Consider the following 17,356-nt stretch of genomic DNA (forward strand, 5'->3'; position numbering starts at 1 on the left):
TGTATGCCCCCTACCACCCATGGTACTGTAGTAAAACTGAACTACTGCTTTTGTGTGTGAGCAGGATAAGCTGGTTTTGGAAGGGGCATGCTAGACTTTAGTCTATGTCAGAGTACTTAGGGAGCAATGGAATAGTGGCCCAGTGCAGCATTTTGAATCAGTGGGCTCACTGGGGACTTTATGCCTTTGGTGTGATTCAGCTCATTCATATGAGATTTGATAATGACATTGACAATGGGAAAGAAAATTATCTTCTCATTAATTTAAAGACAAGACTTCTAGTTTCCAAAGTGAAACAGGAACACTATAGAAGCCCAGAAGAAATTTGGAACAAGTAATAAAGGGTTAGTCCTTCGTTGCTCCTCAGATCAGGATGTATTAACTATTTCAGTTTAGTTTAGTTGCTCAGTCATGTCCGACCCTGCGACCCCATGGACTGCAGCACACCAGGCCTCCCTGTCCACCATCAACTCCTGGAGTTTATTCAAACTCCTGTCCATCGAGTCGGTGATGCCATCCAACCATCTATAAAAATTTATTTCTGAATATCTTAGTCTTGGAAACCAAAATGTGCCAATATGAAGATAAGCGATTAATTCAGCTAAGGGTTATTACTTTCAGACTATAAAACTAGGAATTTTATTTTGTAATTGCTCTTACTTGCCAAACATAATGGGAATTGGGGGGAAAAAAGCCATTAATGAAATCAGACCAACAGAAAAAGTCCTATAAAGCAGATGTTAGTTTTAAAATATTGAAAGTGGAAAAATATACAACAATATGTGCAGTGAGATATCCAATTTTATGTTATCATAAGACATATTACTGAGACACATACACAGTAAAATTATGGAAAGGCTATAAGTGTTAACAGTGTGTGCGTGCTCAGTCATGTCCAACTCTTTGTGACCCCATGGACTGTAGCCCACCAGGCTCTCTGTCCATGGACTTTTCCAGGCAAGAATACTGGAGTGGGTTGCCATTGCCTCCTCCAGGGGATCTTCCTGACCCAGGGATCAAACCCATGTCTCCTGCATTGGCAGGTGAATTCTTTACCATGGAGCTCCCTGGGAAGCCCTAACAGTAGTTATGTCTAAATAATGATATTATGGAGGATTTTAAATCTCTTTTTTGTATAGGGTTTTCTGCCATGAGTAGTTGTTACTTTTACAACTAGAGGGAAAGTAAATGCTATAAAATAGCTAAAGTTTTATACAAATTTTTTAAATAGTATTTTTTACATAAGAACTATATTGTTTTAAGGGTATAATCACCCAACATAGAAAACTCAAGTTGGATTACAGATTCTTCATTACACTATTTCCTTCTATAGGGTTTGCTACATTTTCTGGTTTGGGTAAATCCTCTTTTATTGCTCCACATCCAAGTTTTCCACTAGAAAAAAATAGAGTATCTTTGCTTTTGCTGGTGCTTTCCACTCTTCTCTCTGAAAATTTCTGTCTTTGAGTCCCTTTAAAATGTGTCCAAAAACTCCCTTCCTTTAGCAGTTCTTTTCTGATTCAACCTGTCTCGGTTTGATTGCTTTTTTATGCAAATCTTTGGCTCTTGTGTGTTTAATTTTAAAGGTAACTTCCTGGTTGTTGTTTTATAATTCTTTATCCTCTTTATTTATTGCTGTATCATCTTTTCATATGATTTTCTACTGAAGTGTCATTCTGTATCTGGCGGATAATTTCTCAGAGTACATAGGCCAGGGTTTCGTCATTTTTGTTTCCTACTAAGCAACTGTAAGAGTGAATTCATACTAATTAAGTGGCTGAAAATATGTAGTAACAGATGAACTGAGAATCCTGTGAGAAATACTGAGCAAAGGTATTTTGGTCAGCTTCTAAACTCTTGGCTGTTGGATGAATCAAGTCTTTCCTGCCAATGTTTCCTCAGTTGTGTTGATTACATCCAAACTACTGCAATACTGTGGGTTTGGAGGACATGATATATTGGCTATCTGCTTCTCATTTTTCATCACAGACTGACTGGTTTGCAGAGAGAGGAACCTAGAACACTGGTCCAACTTCAGATGTCATAATGGCTTGCTGACCACCTTCTTAGGGTTCTCACACCCTAATTAATAATTTTCTATTGCTCCTCTATATTAGATAGTATTTTGTGATTGGATATTGTGCTCTTTTGAATTATTTTTATGTCTTTCCATGTTGATTGTAGACTCAGAGTCATAGGGTTAGAGGATATTTTCACTGTGAACAATGACTTATGGTCTCTTAGAAAGGCTTTGTAATGCATAGGTTGGAAGTTGGTTCTTTTTTTTTTTTTTTTTAACTAATATTTAAGAAGCTCTCTCTTTTTAATAGATCCTTTACTCACTGAAATGTGGCATTTGCAAAGGGTCAGCGTCAGCCAGAGAGTTTTCAGCAGTGAGTTAATATGGTGCTGGGTGCTTGTCCTCTCCTGGGATGTTAGTTTTGAAAGAGAAATTCAGGTAGCAGTTGCTCTGTACAAAAGAATAATCTGAGGGGGAAAAATGGGGGTTAGGGAGGGAAGTTACCTAATAGATAATTTCTTATTTCTACCCTGATTAAGGTTTTTCTCCGCTTCAAGCCAGATGTATGCATGTTCGTGTCTCATGGGTGTGGTGCCCCCATGGCATTCTGCTGGTGGTCAGGGAGCTCCAGTGTAATGCCTGCGTGTCCCTGACCCAGCGGAGGCATTTGACGTGAAACATGGTTCTTGGGGTGGCAGTTTGCAGGAGCTGAATCAGCTGGCGACGAATTTCTTACCGTCTGTTCACATCCTGCAGTTGACTAAGCAGGAAGATAATCTGGAGCAGTGGGAATTGGAAAGGTATGCTTTGCTTGTGACAGAGGAGCCAAGGATGGACCAGGCTTAGGTGGTCTGAAATAGCTGTCTTGTTTCTGTTTCGTTTTATTCTGTCTTCCCTTTTTCCTGGGTATTGATACGGCCATGCCTGTCTGCCAAGGTCTCAAAGTCCTAGTAGCCACAGGAAGATGTTTCTTCTCAGCTCACTGTATCTCTCATGTCATTGACAGCACTGGGAACAGTTTTCAAATATAAAGCTCACGAGCAAGTTAACAATGCCTGGAGCTTATCGCCTATGGGCCTTTCTGCAGCGAGTGTGCTTGTGCCTTCAGAGAACAGAAAGAGGTAGAGGCATCTGACTCACGTACATCTTACTCCAGCAGACTCCTGTCTGACCACAACATGCAGCTGTCATGCTGGCCCGTGCTATCTGCTGGACAGGCAATGGAAACCTGACTACACTTTAGAATTACATTTGCTGGCTGACCCTAGGCCTGTGGAAATCTTTTTACACTTCTTCTTTAGATATTTTTGGAAGCAGGATTCTCTGTATTACCCTTGACATAAAACCTGCAAGTGACATTTGCGAAGAAAGGATGGAAGCAATCCGCAGTGTTGGGGCCTGGCCTCAGAGTGATGCCTTTCTCTACTTTGGCTCTAAATCCAGTCCATCTACTTGCTGCTTGCTGAGAACTGATTGCATCAAAGTAATGCAGGCTCTTCTTTCCAGGCACTGCAGTCCATTCGTCTTTGTTTCAAATTGCTATTTGGCAGCTTTTGTTTCTCATTGTCTAACATGGAATAAGTGTAACTTTTCACCTAGATGGCAGAGACACATTTATGCACAAGGATGTGTGACTTCCATTCCCATCCCATCCCAAAGTAATTGTACCAACTTCAGTGGACTGTTATGAAGACCACAGAAGTTAGTATAAGTCAGTGCTTAGGACAGAGTCTGACATGTGGTTAGCTATTATTATTAATTAATTTTATAATTTAGGAATATTAATGTCACTTTCCAGTATCTGAGGACAAATCCAAACAGACTTCTGGAAACTACTGGCTATGAATTGAATGATGAGGGTCTTTAGTCTGTAAATAAATGTTTAGGACTTGAAAAATTAAAATTAATACAAAAGTTATAATGCCAAAGTTTTAAATAATGGGTTCAGATATTAACTTCTTTAAGCAGTTTCAGTAAGGGGGAAGATTGATGAAAACTACAAAACTCTCAGGACCTTAAGTGAGGTGCATGCATGTGTGTGTATGTCAAAGATTAAGATAGAGCAGAGGGATTCTCTCTTTATAGGAAGGGCTATTCATTTGTCAATTGATTCAGCACCTGGGATCAAAATCAGCAGGGCACCAAAAGAGAAGGCAGGGTAAAAAGACTGAAATATTCTAGCAAATTCACTTTGAGATGGTGGCTTCCATTAGCTAATTGAAATGGTTGGGAGAGCAAATCACAGTGCTAGGAGACATCAAAATGTTCTACTCTTTGGCAAAGTTGTGTTCCACGCCTCATGTTGGCTGTGACCCCCTTGCCTGCTCCACCACACACTGCCTTCTGCTCTGTTGGAGCTTGCACAACTCCTAAGAGCCCTGCTGCCAGAGTCACTGGGTGGAAAAAGAAAGTGAAAGTGAAGTCGCTCAGTCCTGTCCGACTCTTTGCCACCCCATGGACTGTAGCCCGCCAGGCTCCTCCATCCATGGGATTTCCCAGGCAAGAATACTGGAGTGGGTTGCCGTTTCCTTCTCCAGAGGATCTTCCTGACCCAGGGATCGAACCAGGGTCTCCCACATTGCAGGCGGACGCTTTACCGTCTGAACCACCAGGAAAGTCGCTGGGTAGCAGACCAGTATAATATAAATGATATATGATGCAAAGCAATATTTATAACCAGCGGCTCACAAACACATCCACAGCACCACAAGTCAAAATTTTGCCTCAATAAGATTCCGCTTGATAACTTCCGTGCTACCTGGATTTTAAGGTTAATTTTCTCCCTGCCTCTCATTTGATGAGTACATGGTTGTAAACCTACTGCCAGATGCCTCCTGACCTGCCTCAGATGTTGCCGGAGGAAATTAGTCTAAAGGTTACTCCTTCGTTGTATTTGTCAAGACTGATTAGTTTTTTTCTGCTCCTTTGATGAGCATTTTATGGGTTTAGATTAGCTATTCATAAAAGAAGCACAGCCCAGTCCACTGGAGGAACACCCCAGGAATTGTACATTCCCCCACCAGCACGAGCAAAACAAAGGAGATAAGAAACCTGTTTTGGAAAGGCAAGGTTGGCTGCCCTGGTGAATTAGTTTTGGTTTTGTGCTTTAGACTTGTTTTCATCAATGTTCTTACTAAGAAAGCAAAAGGACTGGAGCAGAGAAAAAGTAGTAAAATAATTCTTTCCATGTTTCCCCTCTATGGTACTCAGAACTACTTCATGAAATGAAGACGTGCTTAAAATACATGACTTACTTGGGCTACCACTGTATGAATATCCCCAAGTAGTCTCTTTTTTGCTGCTATAATCTCTCTAAGCTATAGGTTCAGTTGGAGTTCCTCCTCTTAACCATAAAACAGAAAATGATGTGAATGACTATATCCTCAATCCCTTCAAAGATGCATTGGAGAGAAGTTTGTTCATTATATACAGTGGGTACCATAGCCAGTAGGGCTTAATTCTCTCAAAATTGTCTAAATATCACTAAGAGACATTCAAGTCTACTTGAATGTTGGATAAGAACTATAGGGTACAAGTTACGGTCAATAAAAGACTAAAGATCAAAAGCCTTCAGAGCTGAAAATAGTCAAACAAAAATTCAAGATAATGCCTCCGTCAACTCTCAGAGGTTTTTTTTTTTTGTTGTTGTTATTTGTTTGTTTTAGATATACAAGTTAATTTGGTTGCTGTTTATTACAGATGGTAAAATTCACATTTTTTTAGGTGTAAAGTTTGAGGAATTTTGACAAAGTTATGCAATCATGTGCATGCTTAGTTGCTGAGCTGTGTTTGACGCTTTGCAACCCCATGATCTGTAGCCCTCCAGCTCCTCTGTCCATGGAATTCTCTAAGCAAGAACACTGTAGTGGGTTGCCATTTCCTTCTCCAGGGGATCTTCCCAACCCAGAAATAAAACCTGTGTCTCTGCATTGCAGGCAGATTCTTTACCACTGAGCCACCAGGAAAGCCGGTTGCAATCATGTAACTACCACCAAAATCAAGATAAAGGATAATTCCTCATAATCCTTTATAGTAAATTCCCTTCCCTCACCTCCAGCTATCAGCAACCACCGGTCTGATTTTTTTCTAGTTTTTTCCTCTTCTATAATGTCACATAAATTGAATCATTCACTGTGTACTTTCTTTTTTATTTTTATTTTTTAAAGATTATTTAAATTGGCTGTGCTAGATCTTTGTCACTTTGTGTGGGTTTTCTCTAGAGTCTTTCCTGGTGGCTCAGACGGTAAAGCATCTGCCTGCAATGAGGGAGACCTGGCTTCAATCCCTGGGTTGGGAAGATCCCCTGGAGAAGGAAATGGCAACCCCCTCCAGTACTCTTGCCTGGAAAATTCCATGGACTGAGGAGCCTGGTAGGCTACAGTCCATGGGGTCGCAGAGAGTCGGACATGGCTGAGCGACTTCACTTTCACTTTCTCTGGTTGCAGTGAACCGGCCCTCTGTCCATTGCAGTGCACGGGCTGCTCCCTTAAGTGGCTCCCTTGTTGCAGAGCGCAGGCTGTAGGCATGTGAACTTCAGTGGTTGCAGCTCACAGGCTCAGTAGTTGTGGCACTCGGGCTTTAGTTGCTGCGAGACATGAGGAATCTTCCTGGACCAGGGATTGAACCCATGTCCCCAGGTTTGGCAGGCATTCTTTTCCACTGAATCACCACGGAAGTCCCATATGTAGTTACCTGAGTCTGACTTTTTTCGCTCTTAGCATAATGCTTTTGAGACTCATCCATATTGTTTTGTATATCTTTAGATCTTTTTAAAAAATTGCTATGTATCAACAGATAACATACTTTATCTACTTATCAGTTGATGGACATTTCGTTTGTTTTAGTTTTTAGTGCTTAATTAAGTTACTATAAACACTCATATGCAGATTTGTTTGTGGATATAGATTTTCATGTCTTTAGGAAAAATACCTACCTATAAGTTTAACTTTTAAAGAAACTGCCAAGTTTTTTTTCCAAAGTAGAATTCCCACCAGCAAAATTTAAATGTTCTAGCTACTTTTCATCCTTATCAGCGTTTTTTAATTTGAGCCACTGTAATAGGTGTGCAATGGTATCTCATTGTGTCTTTCAAGTTTTCATAGTTAAGTTTATAAGATAGGCTTTGAATTACAGACTAAGTAATTGAAGGCATGTCAGACATCAGAAAGACAGATTCTGTTAGCCTTGGACACTGGCTGTTCACCATCTTCTTCAACCAGTGCTGCAACCTCTGGGCTATCACTAATCATAAATTATAGCTATTCAGTACCCTAGCATACATATTAATAGATTCAGCAGGCACAGTGTCTTTACTTTCTAGCCAGTTTGGGATCCTTGTATCAGAGGATTTATAACAGAATCGCCAGAAGCTTTTTACTCCTTTTTTTTTTTTCCACATAGTGTATCAGGGAAATGCCTACCAGGGGAATATTTCTGCTCATCATCTCCAAAACGGAAAAGCAGCCAATTCTTTTCTGCAGCTCTCCAAGCTAGCCTCACATAGAAAATTGGCTCTTGCCACAATGAGAGGGGAATGAAATAAAAGTTGCTGGAGCTACCATAGCACTTAACTGTTCATTCTTACAGGAGTTGTGCGTCTTTCCTCTGGTCTCTATTTTGGTTCTTTGTTCGGCCCTGTGTTCACTTGCTCTTATTTCTCTTCCTCCAACTGATACTAAGCTTTGACTTGGATAGAGGTCCCCCCTCACCCTTCCTGTGTGTACTTGTGATATGAGTGAGATGGAGTGAATAGAACTCTGGTCCTTTCTTTCCAGATTTGACTAGATCAGAACCTTCTCTGTTACATAAGCATGACGGGTCCTTTGCTTCCCCTCCACCCCTTGTCCACACACACCTACACACTGTTTAAAATGTTTTTGTTCTCCTTCTCTGCCTGCAAAATCCTACTTGTCTTTCAAGATCAGATAAAATGTCACCTCCTCTATGATGCCAAATCCCCTGAGTCCTGTTAGCCACATCCACTGAACTTTGAGCTTGTTTTGTTTGAAGACTTATCACATTGCCTTGTGATTATTTGTTAACATTTCTGTATCTCTCCTAGACTCTGAACTCCTTTCAGGCAAGAGCCACGTGTTAATTGTCGTGGGCTTAACGCATAATACACACTCAATAAATAATTTTTGACAAATGCAGAGATTTCTTCATCTTAGAAAAGGAATGATAGAAGCATCTGCTTAATAGATATTTTTGTTGCGTAAAAGCCATTCACATATATCAATAATTTGGCAAAATGGTAGTTCTAAGATTCAATTGATTTCAGTTAGCACTAGATTCCTTTCACTCTCATCTAATAGATGTAGTTATAAACCTCTTCTAATAGGAAAGAAAAATCAAAGCATTAAAAGAATTCTTTGATTCCTATCTCCATTATCAGATTATGATATGTATATAATTGCTTTACCCATGTCAGCAAAATGTTAGGCCTTGGGACTAAACAAACAATTGTTTAGTATGAGTATATCCCATGTAATATTTGGAACATACTTATACTGAAAAACAGTTTTCTGTTTATCTGAAATTTAAATTTAATTAGGTGTCCTGTATACTATCTGACAACCCTAGCCAACACAAATCTCTTTACACAGTGTAATGAATAGTAGGAAATAGTGCTCTTGGAAGTTAGTTCTGAAATATATAGTGGACAATACTATTATTGACCCAGGTTTGCCAGTAAAGAAAACTTAATTGGATTGATCATCCTAGCCAGTATAGGATGCAAGACCAGAAAGAAAACTGAGATCAGAAATCAGTGAAGTCACTGACCCAAGGCCCTTCGGGTCATGCAAAGGTCTGTATCTACAGTAGATGAGAGAAGTCACATATTCCATGCTGTTTTTCTCATTGAGAGGAGAGGCCTATTGCCTTCCTTTTGAAGGTAGGCGGCTTTAACTAATAGGATAATAGAAATAACGCTGTTTCAGTTTCTGAGCTTAGAATCCTACTTGTCTCTAGGTTTCTCCTTCCTGTCTCTTAGAATCCTCTTCTGGGAGCTGAGAGTCTTTATACAAGAAGTCCATCTTCTCTGACACTGCCATCCTAGAGAGGCCTTGAGTGGAAACTTTTGTTGACAGATCCCGCTAAGCTCACCCTTTTTGCCATCCCTATCAAGTAACATGAGTGAGCTGTTGTGGACCCTCCAGACCTTGAGAGTTGAGTGTCACCAAGCAAATCCTTCAATGGCACTTGGAACAAAAGAATCACCCAGTTGAACCTTGTCTGAATTTCTGACCCATGACATCTGGAGATTTGACAATAGGGTGTCTTTTTAAGCTGCTGCATCTTAGAAGCTTTTGTAACCCAGCTGTAGATAATCAGAACAGTGAACATAAATAGTAAGTTTCCTGACCCGGGAGTGACGTAGTTAAGAAAGGAGTGCCTTTGATCACCGGAGTATTCAAACCTCTCCGTTTGCTTGTTTGCCAAGGAAATCATACTTGCAGTAACCAATAGCATTACATGTGCTAGAGCTCAAAACTGAGTCATAGCTAGGAGTCCAGAGTGATATCTTCTCTGTCCTTCTCTTGTTCCCAACTCCCCAGAGGCCCCGAGACCTTCTGTAGTCCAGCTGAGAATATGTTTCCAGCTAACATATGTCTGAGAGCTAACCCAAGAGTCAGGTTAACGACAAGAAAATGTACAAACCTGGGATGAGACGCAGAGAAGAGCAGGCAGGGGAGCAGAACTGTCAGTGAGAGAGAAAGCGAAGCATCAGTGTGCAGTGGGTAACAAGACTCCAGCGGAAATCACCGACAGCTACACTTGCTGTCTCCAGGAGACTTTCTGCAGGTAGAGGGGAAGGCTGAGAAAATGCAGAGAGTCTGAAAACTCCCCACGGGAGGTGCAATGGGAATCCCAAAGGCGAATGATGCAAGAAGGGAACTGACGCTCCGATCCAAGCCACCCAGGGCCAGAAGACTTTACTAATTCCTTAGTGAGGAGAGTGGAAATAAGACCACACCTGGGTTATAGATGCTGTAATATGTATGTGATATGCATCTAATGGAATTGTCAAGTAAATCTGTTTCTAGTTTTACTAAGGCTCTTTTTAAGTAAGGTTGTTTGTTTGCTATTACACATAAGGTCTCTGTTTTAGATATGGTTGAATGAGAAGTACACAAACTTGGGTGGTCTCAAAAGATTACCTAGTTATGTTCTTGGTACCAAGGGAGAGACTATGTTTGAATCATTAAGGGCCCTGAATAACAGATGCCTATGGAGAGGCTTTGGAGAAGGCAATGGCACTCCACTCCAGTACCCTTGCCTGGAAAATCCCATGGACAGAGGAGCCTGGTAGGCTACAGTCCATGGGGTCGCTAAGAGTCGCTAAGAGTGGCTAAGACACGACTGAGCGACTTCACTTTCACTTTTCACTTTCATGCATTGGAGAAGGAAATGGCAAGCCACTCCAGTATTCTTGCCTGGAGAATCCCAGGGACGGGGGAGCCTGGTGGACTGCTGTCTATGGGGTCACACAGAGGGACACGACTGAAGTGACGTAGCAGCAGCAGCAGAAGGAGAGGCTTGGGGCTTCCCAGGTGGGGCTGGTGGTAAAGAACTCGTCTCCAGTGCAGGATATGTAACAGATGGGGGTTTGATCCCTGGGTTGGGAAGATCCCCTGGAGGAGAGCCTGGCAACCCACTCCAGTATTCTTGCCTGGAGAATTCCATGGACAGAGGAGCCTGGCGGGTTACAGTCCAAGGGGTTGCACAGAGTCAGACACGACTGAAGTGACTGAGCATGCACACACACACACACACACACACACACACACACACACACACGGAGAGTTGGGCATTGCCAGGTAAACTTTTCACACATTCAGCTGTTCAGAAAAACCACTGGTTTGTTTTAACTGAGGAGCACTGCATTAGAATTTTACAATTAAAATCTAGCATACTTTATTCTGTATGTACTTGAAAAAAATAATCTCATTTAATGAATATGTATGATGATGATTATAATAATTATTTAGTCCTATTACATGAAACCCTCTTCCAAGGAAGTGCAAAGCCTTTTAAATAAGCCACTTCTAAAAACCATCACATCCCATCGCTCCATTGCATGCAGCAGCACTCAGGAAGCTCTGACTGCGCAGGTTGCTATATTAACTTAATAGGTGGAGTGAATTCCTGGGTCAGCTAAGGTGGGCCCCTTGCGGGGGCAGGGGGGCGCCTTAAAGAGTTTTGTCAGGGGACAAAGAGCACATAGAAAGCACGCCCAGAGGTTTGGTGACACCCGTGCCCTGGCGTCATTCATGATATACATTTACAGCCTGCAGAGCTAATGCTTCCTTCAGAGCCAGTCCTGCTGCATGTTGGAAGGCAGATCAGCAGTCGCTCAAATTTATTCTGAATCTATAATGCTGACTGCATAACAACAGAAAAGCAGTCCTGAAATGCTCTCATGGCATGCTCAGTTATCATCGCAATAGCTCAGTGGCTTGACATTTTCAGCAGTAAAATATCCAGGCATCTTAACTACCCCCCTCAAAAAAAAAAAAAAAAAAAAATCACAGCAATCTTTAGTCATAGCAGCAAAAACATTAGTAACCATAAGATGATTCATTTTTTTTTGTTTGCCTGTTAGCCTTCCTGCCAAAGCGTTTATTCCCCTGGCTGGCTTGTTTGATGATGAAGTGATCAATTTCAGGACATCTAGCAAGTCACTGTGTCTTTGAAACTCTCCAGGGCAGGAGTGGGCAATTATTCTGACTTAAAACATACTTAGTGTGTTTGGCTGAACTGAAAGAACTTCCTGTGGGGGGTGAGCCCTTCTTTGCTCATGTCAGAACACACGTATCCCAGCTCACAGTGGTAATAGCTTGATGAGTTTACAGGGAGCTGTGCTTCTGGACTGATGGACTCTCCTCCTCCTCCTACTGGGCTTGGTTGCAGAGGGCTGTGCCCTTCTGCTACCTCAGTCCTTCAAGACACTCAGCTCTGTGAGAGGGGACCAGCTGCTGTGTGGTCCACATCTTTTCACTTTCATCGCCTGTTCTCTCCCACATGCTGTGATACCCACGGGTTACAGGGTGAGGTGGAAAAGATGCTAGAACTGGAGTCAAGAGGCCTGGATTCCATATCCTTGTGTGATGAAAGGCTGACATATCATTCAGCACCTCCTTTCCCGGTGTCTTCATTGAGCCGCAGTGAAATGACTGCAAACCCTGGACTCAGATCACTTGGGTTACTGTGCTTCGGTCACTTCATCTGGAAGATGATGGCAGTAACAGCTAACACTACAGTGCTTACTTTGTCCCAGGCCATTCCCAAAGTGCTTTACGTGTTTATCAACTCATTTAATTCTCATGACAACTCTGAGGTAGAGTCTGATACTACTATTCTTATTTTTCAAATATGGAAATTTGAGGCACAGGGAAATAAAGTGATTTATGCAAGCTTATACAGCTGATGAGTCAATGTGAGGGTTTAAACCCAGGCAGTCTGGCTCCAGAGCCCATGCCCCACTACCTGCCCTAGAGGGTGTTACAGGGATCACAGTTTGGCTAGTCTATCTGTGAAATGGGTGTAATAAGACCACACCTACTGTCTTCACAGGATGTTCTGTGTATCACAGTCCCAACAGATGTGATGACAACATGAGAGATGCTTAAAGTGCTTTAAAAAAAATAGTACAGTGTTACCATACATGCAGTGTTGTTAGTAAACAGCCGTCACCTTTGGGTTCCAGAACTTATCAGATGATGTACGTGCTAGAAAGGTGAATCACTGCATCAGTATTAAGTCACTCAAGAAAGTAAACATTAGGTGCTCCAAAGTGCAAATATCTGGTATATGACTGAAGCCAGAGAAGGCCAGATGAAGTTCCCCTCACATGCTGTGAAATGCCTGTGGCCAGCCTGGTGGGTTTTGATTTGTGATACAGATGAAGAGCCTTCTCAGGTATGAAGGGGTGTCCACACCTTTCTTCTGTACTAGATGTGTCAGAGATCCTTTGGGGCTCATCCAGCTGAAAAAGCTTCTGGAATCTCCAGGTTTCAAGTCCTGGTGAAGCAGGAAGGGTTAGCCTGTACCTCTCCTCCTGAGCAAGCCAGAGAATCTGTGAACCTGAGGCCCAGGGTCACTCAGTAAAGGGCATGGCCAGGTTTGGGAAGGCTTTTGCCTCATCATCTGATCTCCTGAGCTTGGTGCTCCCGGGTTGAATGGGACTTGAAGAAAGAGCAAACCAAATGTGCATCAAAACCAAGCCAAACCTGACTGTGGGCTGAGTTCAAGATAGAGCATTCCGTTGCAGCTACCCGTCATTTGCTGTGTGTTTCTCCTAGTGATGCAATTAGATCGTTTCCTGCCCCCCTCCTCAACTTCTATCTAAACCGATCTTGTAGTGTTGTACAACAGCTCAGGTGGCTGCATTTCTTTTGAACACTTTTTCTTTAAGGCTAAGGGAATGCTGGAAGTTAGTTTTTGCCATGTAAGACGAAAGAAAAAGCGAAGTTGCTCAGTTGTGTCCGACTCTTTGTGACCCCATGGACTGTAGCCTACCAGGCTCCTCAGTCCATGGAATTTTCCAGTCAAGAGTACTAGAGTGGGTTGCCATTTCCTTCTCCAGGGGCTCTTCCTGACCCAGGGATCAAACCCGGGTCTCCTCACTGCAGGCAGATACTTTACCATCTGAGCCACCAGGGAAGTCCTGTGAGATGAGGGAGTGGCAGACTAGCAGCCTGCAGCCGGAATCTGATCTGGCCTTGCCCCCTGCCTAGGGAATCTGATCTGGCCTTGCCCCCGGCCTAGGGAAGTCTGGTATTTTCAGTTCAGTTCAGTTCAGTCACTCAGTCGTGTCCAACTCTTTGCAACCCCATGGACCACAGCATGCCAGGCCTCCCTGTCCATCACCAACTCCCAGAGTTTACTCAAGCTCATGTCCACTGAGTCGGTGATGCCATCCAACCATCTCATCCTCTGTCGTCCTCTTCTCCTCTTGCCTTCCATCTTTCTCAGCATCAGGGTCTTTTCCAATGAGTTAGTTCTTCACATCAGGTGGCCGAAGTATTGGAGTTTCAGCTTTAGTATCAGTCCTTCCAATGAATATTTAAGACTGACTCCTTTAGGATTGACTGGTTGGATCTCTTTGCAGTCCAAGGGACTCCCAAGAGTCCTCTCAAACACCACAGTTCAAAAGCATCAATTCTTTGGCACTCAGCTTTCTTTATGGTCCAACTCTCACATCCATACATGACCACTGGAAAAACCACAGCCTTGACTAGGCTGACCTTTGTTGGCAAAGTAGTATCTCTGGTTTTTAACATGCTGTCTAGGTTGGTCATAGCTTTTCTTCCAAGGAGCAAGCGTCTTTTAATTTCATGGCTGCAGTCACCATCTGCAGTGATTTTGGAGCCCTGGTATTTTGGAGTTCTGGTATTTTGAAAGAACTGGCAATTAGTCATTGCCAGTGTTGAAAACCAGATGAGTTCAGTAAAAGTCTAGATTTATGACGTTGGAGGAATTGGAAGGCTTGACAATAGGAGGCCCTCATCCCTACATGGCTACAACCTGGACGAGGTGAGAGGTCACAGCCTGCCTCTCCCGGTTACCTCCCAGTCTCCCACCTCAGCTACCTGCTCCAAATTGTACACACAGAGCCCCACCTCAGTATTCGTGCATTTGGGGCCAGATCATCCTTTTTTGGGGTGGGGGTTGTCCTGTCAGCAGCATCCCCCATCCCTCACCACTCAGCTCACCCTAGAGGAGACCATCAAAAATGTCCCCAGACATTGTCCAATGCCTATGGCTTCAGTAGATAGCAGCCAAGGACGTTAGCTTCTGCAAGCTAATGAAACAGTGTTGTAAGTTCTTACACATTAGCCTTGTTCCTTTCTTATGCTCAAAATGTCACAATGGGGAGTAATTTGCAGAGACTGCTCAGACTGTGTGCTTGTTTTGAAATTCCTGACCAGGCTGGGACATCCAGCCCTCCAGCCCTCTTAAAAATCACAGTCCAATATTATTGGACCATTAATTGACACTAGAAGGAATTTTAAAGATCACAATGTCCTCACTTTACAGGTAAGAAAAGTGAGTCCCAAGGAGATGAATTGCCCCGCTCGTACAACTGGCTAATGGCTTGAACACAATCTAGATCCAAACCCCCAGCTTAACTATTCTCTCCACAACATCAAACACTTGAGCCATAAAGGAAAAATCTACGCATGAGATAGAGATGTCCTGCTGACTGAATTTAGCTACATTTATCTTGGCTGCTTTTCTCAGTGACTTCAGGTCGATTATAATTATTTCTGTGTGCTGCTGTGACATGCTGCCTCACCTCTCCAAATAAACTGCCAAAGTGACCTTTTCATTGCTTGGGGACCTGAAAGAATAGGCTCCCCTTTGGAGTGCAGGCCCCTTAGAAGGAAGTCAGAGGGGGCTTTTCTGCCCTGTTTTATTTGGGTGTCTGCTCTTGGAATGTACATCACCACACAAAGCAGGCCCCGGGCTCTGCTTGGAAAAGAAAGATGCAAGTAGGACTTTGGAGTTGGGTTAGGATTCTTCAGTGGCATCTTTGAGAAGCCCCCGTTTGACCTCTAGGGTGCTACAGAGGCAGGCAGGCTGTGCGGTTAGTCTGAGAGAGGAGGCAGCCTTGACAGATGGTACCCGAAACTCCCACGGTCATTTGCATGGGTGTGAACAGTCAGCTTTCCCCCACCTCACAGCCTGTCCCTCATCCCTCTCAACCCTAACCTGGGCCTTTCTTTGCATACACGTGCTTTGCAAGGTGCCTGGTGCCATCTGCAAAGTGACTCATTTCCCCTAAGAAAACTGGCCTTGCTACTCATCCTTACCAAGTTCTACTGGTGCCTGGGTGCTTTCCGAGAAGAGCAAACATGCCATTGGAGACCCTGGGGAAGGGTCTGGCATTGAGGCGTTTCATTTCTTCCCATCTCCCCAAATGTGCAGCAGCCTCCAGCCTGGGGGATAACAAGGGACTTAGCACGCATGCACAGGAGATATACTGAGGTCCAGGCAGACAGGCAGCTGTCTGCTTTCTTGCTTCCTCTGAATCCAAGAGATGTTTTATATCCATCTTCAAAGAAGTGTTCGCTTAACCAAGGAGTATCTGTAGCAAAGACTCTGTAGTTGAATAAGTTCCTGGATTTTTAAACTTTGGTTTCCAGAGAACCTTGTCACGGAGTGGGTTGAACTTTGAGGTGAATGGTTTATGTTATTTTTTATAACAAGGGGCATTTCGTTTGTAGCTAGACCCCTTACATCAGTAAATCATCTGCTTACAAGTTTCAGAAGTTGCAAAGAGAAATAAACCACAGCCCCACACTTTTATTTCTCATGCTTATTTTCAAACACGTGACTTAAGAAAATGGGACTATTTCTTTTGTATTTTTCAAATTTTTTCCTTTTTCTTTAAAATCTGGGTCTTCAGTACCTCTTGGTGCCTATTCAACACCCTCAGCCAACAATTACCACCCCAGGCTCTGGTCTGAGTGTTCATATTTCAACTTTTTGTGGTTGTCATTGTTAAGGAGCTGTGTTTATAATTCAGATTTCAGAGCTGCAAGAAATTGTCGAGGTCACAGAGTTCAGTCACCCTGTTTGGCTAATGAAGAAGTGGAGACCTGAACGTGAAGTGCTTTGTTTCAGATTGTGCAACTAATCTCTAGAGATGAGAGTAGAACCCAGACCCTCACTCTAGACCAGGTGCTATTTTCATGTAGGACATTGTGACCCCCTTTCCTTCTCCTTATTTCTGGGCCCCTTTCTTTGGGCTCTCTAGAATGTAAAATTATTGGACATAAAATTAGAAGCCATAAAATTCCAAGAAGCCCTGTTTAATCTGAGTTTTATTTTTTTAAGCAGATGGCAGCAGATACTAACCCCAGCTGCCTTAAACAATAGCCCATATCTTATTGATGGAAATTCTCCATGCCAATCTTTATTTAATTCACTGTTTCCTAGGATCTTCATCCTTTCCAGCTGGTTATTAATTATCAGGCAATATCCTCTTGAGTTGTCTCTACTTCTTAATTACCTTATTAATTGTATTCACATAAATTGATCTCTCTGACATTCTAACTCTGACTCACTGAGGAAATAAGCCTAATATTCACAAGAGACTCCAACAATCTCATGACCTTAACTTATTATTTCCATTATGCAGACTGATATCACTAGAAGCCAGATGAGACTGCTTTGCTGAACGGGCCTTTATCCTAATCATAATTAGAATGTCCTTTAACATTTCTCTCTTGCACACCTTTCTTGCTCATTCAGATATACATGAGACTTATCAGTTCATTTCCACCCTACCTGCACTCTTAAATCTTTAACAAAGAAGGAATTTCC

At 42.7% G+C, this 17,356-nt stretch overlaps 1 long non-coding RNA gene across 6 annotated transcripts in view; it reads left to right on the forward strand.

The window, feature by feature from the left end:
* The window catches only part of LOC122700630, a 526,773-nt gene that overhangs the window by 239,976 nt on the left and 269,441 nt on the right, over window positions 1-17,356 (forward strand). The window lies entirely within an intron of this gene.

This window comes from Cervus elaphus, chromosome 9 (genome assembly GCF_910594005.1).
Source record: "Cervus elaphus chromosome 9, mCerEla1.1, whole genome shotgun sequence".
Classification (NCBI taxonomy): Eukaryota; Metazoa; Chordata; class Mammalia; order Artiodactyla; family Cervidae; genus Cervus; species Cervus elaphus.